This window comes from Lonchura striata, chromosome 4, assembly GCF_050655825.1.
Source record: "Lonchura striata isolate lonStrDom1 chromosome 4, ASM5065582v1, whole genome shotgun sequence".
Taxonomy (NCBI): domain Eukaryota; kingdom Metazoa; phylum Chordata; class Aves; order Passeriformes; family Estrildidae; genus Lonchura; species Lonchura striata.
In genome coordinates this window covers 37148176-37154696 of record NC_140706.1, presented here as the reverse complement: position 1 = coordinate 37154696, position 6521 = coordinate 37148176, and the positions used below count along the sequence as shown (strand labels likewise).

The 6521-nt window shown below is 36.3% G+C and overlaps 1 long non-coding RNA gene across 1 annotated transcript in view; it reads left to right on the top strand.

Annotated features, from left to right (window-relative positions):
- Positions 1 to 6521, top strand: part of LOC110467584 (uncharacterized) — a 132526-nt gene that overhangs the window by 37958 nt on the left and 88047 nt on the right. The gene's annotated exons all lie outside the window — the stretch shown is intronic.

Sequence of the window (6521 nt, the reverse complement as noted above, 5' to 3'; positions counted from 1 at the left end):
GTGAGCCATCAGCTCGTGCACTGCCAGCATGGGCATCTCCACGTCCCGATTCCCTGAGCAGTGTGGACATCCTCTGTTTCTGGCCTTGAACTGGCAGAAGCGGGTGCCTGAACATGGATTTCCACTGTATTATTGCAGCCTTCTCTGGATCATGGACTGTTTGGGTAAGAACCGAGAGAGAGAAGGAGAGTTCTTGAGCAAGATAAAGAATGTGTGCCTTAATGACTTCATTCTTCATGCTGATGAGGTACTGCAGGGTGTTTTGAGGCAATAAGATTGTGAGTGAGCATTGGAAAATTTCAGAGTAGAAGACTTGCAAAGCTAATAATAATAACAATAATTCAGTTAAATAAAGGAAACACTGGGAGAACGTAGGAGACAAGCTTCCTCTTAGTTCAAGGACATTCAGGACTAGGATTTGACTTCTCATGGAGTGGATAGATAAGAATTTGTTGTCAAATAAATTACTTAAGTGGCTGTTTTGTTGGGTTTGTTGTGAAGTAGCTGGAGCAGTAAAGCAAAGTACTTTGACATGTACAGAATGTGAATAAAGATTTCAAAAATCTTTAGGTATGAAGAGAAGGCTGAAACAAGAAGGAAGAAAATCCTGATTATTTGATTATTTACTATTATCAACTTTACTAGCACTTCACTGGAATATGACAAAAATGAGATAATTTTTTCAAGTGTAAATTTACAGTTTAGTAAAGGAATCAAATTAATACACAAATGAACTAAATGACAGTGCAACTGTGTTGCACTGAATTGTCTGTATGGATTTAAGCTGATTTTCATGATGCACATTTTTTGCCAAATGGCTTTAAACTCACACACAATGATTCCTATGCTTGGAAAGTTATAGTAATTTTTTTTTACTGTTTAATTAGTGCTATTAACCAGACTTTCCTGTTTATCTTTGTGATTTTATCATCCTTATGCCAAGATCTCAGATTCTTACAATTATATTTTAAAAGGAATATACATTTTTACTAGCTAAGCTTTAATTGATGCAATGGAAACAGTAACTCAGCCAAAATTCCTGTCGATTCACTAGAAGAAGGATCCAGTCTATAAAATCAAAGTAAAGGATTCAATAAAAAATACCTGAGCAGGCCCAGAATTATTTATGATCACAGCAATGATGAATTATATATAAAATGAAGTTATTCAGAATGGGTATTTTATTTACAGTACCATTCTCAAAAATAAGTCCTTTTGCTTTAGAAAGCAGAGTAGATTTTTTTGGTTTACATGGAGTTAAACTCACAGCTATTAGAGATAATGAGAAATTTGCAATTAACTTTGGTAAAAGTGAGTTAAGGTGAAGAGAACTTGGAAATCCTTTTATTTCAGGCCAAAAATAATTTATGCCAAAGTGAATGAATTGTGTCTGATGAAGATGGAATAATTTAAGATACTAAGCTCTGTTTTCCTGTTCTGCAGTTCTACCTGATCTGTGAACACTTAGTTTCTAATGAGTCTGTCAGAGCACTAAATCCTATCTAATCTTTAGAAAGACTTTAAAAAACCCTCACCAAATATCTGATGGCAAACTGGAGATAGATTTAAAGGGGATTTGAGCTACTTCTTATCTTTTTGCAGAGACTTAGCTACTAACAAAAATACTAGTATTTGTTTTTTCAAGCATCACAGATAGTGAAAATCTGAATATTTATCAAATCTCTTTTTCAACACTTTTCTTTCTATCTCAACCTACTTATGGCTCCCTGTTGTCTTGAATCAATGTTTTTTCAGAATAGTGGCTTCTGTCAGTCACTCCAATGCTTCTGTGTCTGGGCATGCTGATATGTAACAGTGGGAAGCTGACATGGAAATGGCCAAAGCAGGAAGGAGGCCTGGGCTGCATTTTCAAAGAGAACTTAAAAAATAAATCATCATTATGGGAAAATGAATATTCTTTTAAAAGCAGGGCTCATTTTTACCTAGACCTTTCGAGTACTTATCCCTGAGTCATATAAAGAGTAAGCATTAGAAAAATGGAGTAAGTAAACATTATGACTGTCAAAATAAGATGCATTTAGATGAAGAATCTTTAGAGGAGCAGATGGTATTACTTAATGTATTGAAATTGATTATATAGCCTTATCAAATTACCATGAAGGGTTTGTTTACATTTGGCTTATTTCCTAGGCAGCCAGGCTGCCTTTCTAGTACAGACACAGCTCACTGAAATCTTTGTCATGGATTTTTCATGTTGTAGAATTGCACAATTAAAAACAATAGTATTTTCAGCAAACCATTGTTAATTTTGTATTAAAAAAGACAATCATCAAAAAACCTCTCAATATGATATAAATCCCATTAAATATTCAAGGAAAAAGGCTCCAATTTATTCCTTTACATAAACAAGCACTGCAGGAAGAGACTTAAATTGTGCTAACTACTTCTCAGGGCAGAGGAAAAAAATTAATAAAACCACTAAAATTACCCATTTTTTGGGGGAAGAAAGCAAAAGCTTTTGATTATCTTTCCTAATTCTGATTTTTCCTAATTATGAATCATTCTATCATGCATTTAGATTTTTTTTTCTTGTTTTTAAATCGAGGAAGCTATTTTTTTGCATCTATTGCAAAAATTGATGTTCAGTACTGGCTTGATTGCAACTTAGTTTTGAAAAGCAACTTAACTTATTTAATTATCTACATACTCCCAGGGATCTTGACTTGCTGGCTATTTTCTTGCATGAAGAAACTTGTAGGATGTCAGGCTTTTTATCAGAGGACTTCCCAGTGAATAACAGCATCGGGTAGCAGTGAGAAGGCATATAGCAATAAAAGGGAAATAATATGGATTTTTCAGGCCATATGAAATGAGCACTTTTGTGTTTTTCTTGGTGAGTGTGGGGAAGGTGAGAAGTATTGCAAAAAAGCCCTTGACCTCATTATGAGAATGGGGAAAAAACATGGGAGTGAATTAATAAAAATAAGTGAGAACTGGCTTGGAGAACTTAAGTAAATTAGGCAGTGGTGTAAATCCAGTGCATTCAGTCTTCTGCATGAGAATTCTGGCTCAAGCACAGGAAAACAGTTTAGACTGGGATAGCTGGGCTTTTTCTGCTAGATTTTTTTTTTTTTTTCCGGGGAATCTTTATCTCATTTTTCAGTCCATAGTCTGGAAAATTCTTACATATCAAAGTCAGGGAACTTGCAAGAGCAGATAGGTTTTGGGCAGAAATTTTGCTCATTTGGAAAGAGAAGAAGGAAAAGCTTCGGGCAAAGCAAGAATATTAAATTATTACAAATTCTCCACTTTAATTTGCAGCAAATTGAAATAAAATTTTATATTTACTGTTATGCAAACATTATGTTTATCAAATACCAGTGAGATTTTAGATCATGATATATACTTATGTTAAGAATGATGAGTGTGAAACTCCACACAGAGTAAATCATGTTTTCAAATGCTTTATTTGATCAATAAGAAATGATTGGTGCAACCATATGATTACATGTGAATTTCAGATGTTATGTTCACTTCTATTAATAAAAATAATCCTATAAGAGGACAAGTAATTTCCTGTAAAAAAATGAGATTCTTCTTGCTACATTATTTAATGAAGCTGAAGTCTGTGGAATACTAGGCAGTAGCTAGTGCTGTTTTCTGCTTTGCCACTATGATGACATATTCTCCTTGAGGTACAGTTTTGGAGACTCCAGCAATTTTTTTCCAAGGTTTAAATGGGAGTCAGCTATTTAGCTCTGTTTATAAAAAGAAATTGATCTTACAATAATTGGTATAGGTCTGAAATGATTTTATAAAGGAAGTGCAATCAAATTACAAGTTAAAAATTATGTTCCATTATTAGTGTTAATATAATTCTCTCTGTGCAATGAGAGCTATAGAGGTGAAAACATTGGAATAAATATTTTAGTGAGGTCTTTGTAAGAGCTTGAATGTATTTTCTGAGACAAAATCTCCTCCTTGAAGTAAGGGCAATTTTTTTAGAAGTTAATATGTGGTGGGTAAACTCTGGCCAGTGCCCACCCAGCTGCCTGCTCATCTACCCCATCCACACCTACCCCAGCAAGACAGGGGAAAGTCTAGGAAGAGCAAAACTCATAAAACTCATCTGTTGAGATAACAGTTTAAGTGAAGGAAAAAGGGGGAAGAAACCCAAGAAAGTGAAGCAAAAGCAGTCATTTACCTGTTTGCACAAGCAGAGTGATACCAGGCATTCCTTGAGAGATGGCTGCTTTTGAAAGCCAGCTTGCCTTTCCCTTTCCTCTCCCACTACCCCAGTTCCATTGCTGAGCATGACATTACACTGTATGGAATATCCCTTTCACCACTTTGGGTCAGCTAGCCCAGCTGTGTCCCCTCACAACATTTTGCTTGCTTCCAGCCTTCTTGTTACTGCTGCAATGCCTTGAAAACTGCTCCTGGTTCTAGTATAATAAATGCTCTTTGTGTTTTCCTCCATCTAATACTGTGAGTTTGAGGGACAGATGACTCAATGTCTGAAATATTATAACATACAGACAAGCAAGCCAGAGAATGTGCCAGTTGTTATTTTTCTCTCTGGACTCCCCCATATCACTATCCTCAGAGCCAAGTGAAACAGAAATCTTGGACACAGTTGCTTTTATTTCCCATCCATGTCAAGACAGAACTCCTCCGTCCGGCTGAGAGGGCTTTTTTCCCCCATAATTCCTCTCACTTTTCTTACATGAAGTGGCAAAATAAATGTCACTGCATAGATTTAAAGCAACAACTTTGCTTGATGTTACAGCATCTCTTCTTCTCCAGTAATATGCTCTTTTATATCCCAATAAAACATGATCTGGCTAAGGCTTTGAGTCAGGGGAGATGAACTGTCAGAAGTATTTGACTCTTTTACACTTAGAGTTTCTGCTTGTGTAAATATATCAGGAATGAATGTGTTCCATTTCTGGAGTCCCAGCTGGGTTTTTTTAAGATTTACCTAGTACTTTAACAGTCAAAATGCCTTCAGGCTTGCAAATGAAGAGAGGTTGCACATCCAATGGGAGAACAGGTTCATGGCAGATGGGAGAGACCCATCTGTGGAGGGTCTTTGAAACTCCATCAGTTGCACTGTGAAAAGTTTGGCTTTGTCAGAAGATTCAGGGTTATCCTACAGACTGGAAAGTAGGGTCTGATAGAAAAAGTGCATAAATCTTCTTATCCTTCTGCTTAACAGGATCCTGACTACTGTTTACTCATTAAAAAACCTGACTGAATGGAAACTATTAAAATACATTTTACTACTAATTAAGAGGTAAGCATTGCATCAGTTTGAAAACTGCCCAGGAAACTTGAAATCATCTGAACAAACATGGAAAACTTTGGAAATTACTCTATTCATCTTAATTGGATATACAAAGAACATTAAACTGGGGTGATGTAAGTTGATAGAGCCCCACTAAACATAGTTATGCCTTTCTTGTAGTAGCTACAATTTTGATTTGGAGTTATTGTTCATATTTAGACATCCTATTCCCCTTCCTAAAACTCAGCTTCCACAGTCCCATCATCTGTTCCTAACTCACAGAGGTCAGAACTCAGCCCACTGAAGAGATCTGCCTTCTTGGAGATGCCTCCAGGCAAGGCTGCCACACAGCAAAATGAATGTCTCTGCCTGGGGTGATGGATGAGCCAGATTTTGGGATGTTTCTTCCATGGAAGGGCTGGGACCAGACTTCCCTGGTGCTATTTCCCTCCCAAAGAAAGGATGTGGAAGGGAAAGCTTCTGCTTCTCTGAATAGCAAGTGTTGCCCAGCTTGCCCATCCTGGACCATGGAGCAATGACAGCAAGAGACAGCCATCCATATTTCCAGACATTTCTATCATATGAGGCATCTATTCTTCTCTGCCTACAACTGGAAACAGGACAGCTGTTACATAGAGTGGTAATGAATGGTAACAGATCCCAGTTTTCAGAAGGCACATAATGTATAAAATTCATCTGCTTCCTTCCTAATAGGTTGTAGTACTTTACATCTAAACAGTAAATCACAGTTGGTCAGAATATCTAGAATATTAATATAATTCAGGGAAAAATTATTTTCCAATTTATCTATATGAAACAGCAACTTCTGTTTTGAAAATTCAGGGACACACTGTGAGTTCTTCCTCCTGGATTTGACCATTCAGGTTAGTGACTGTTATGAGCCTGTCCCCACAAGTGAACTTAAAGGAACTGTCTTCCTTTCTTTTATTTATAAAACCTGAACCTCTGTAACAGTTATTTTTTACTCAGGAAAACACTTAGGTACCTGCTAGAAATTGCTCTTCCGAACAGCACTGTCATCTACAGAAAAAATTAATTAATAATGCAAAGGGTTTGAAAACTCTTTTGTGGTAGTACAGAACTAATAATTGATGTGGACATAACTGGGGTACATAGTTATTTTTTTTTTTTAAATTAGAATCCTAAAGTCACAGAGTTCAAATCTGCAGAAATGGTTAATATTCCTAATTTAATCTTTTTGCCATATCTAATGACAGAGACTACTTGGATGACCATGGTGTCCTTGGAAAAC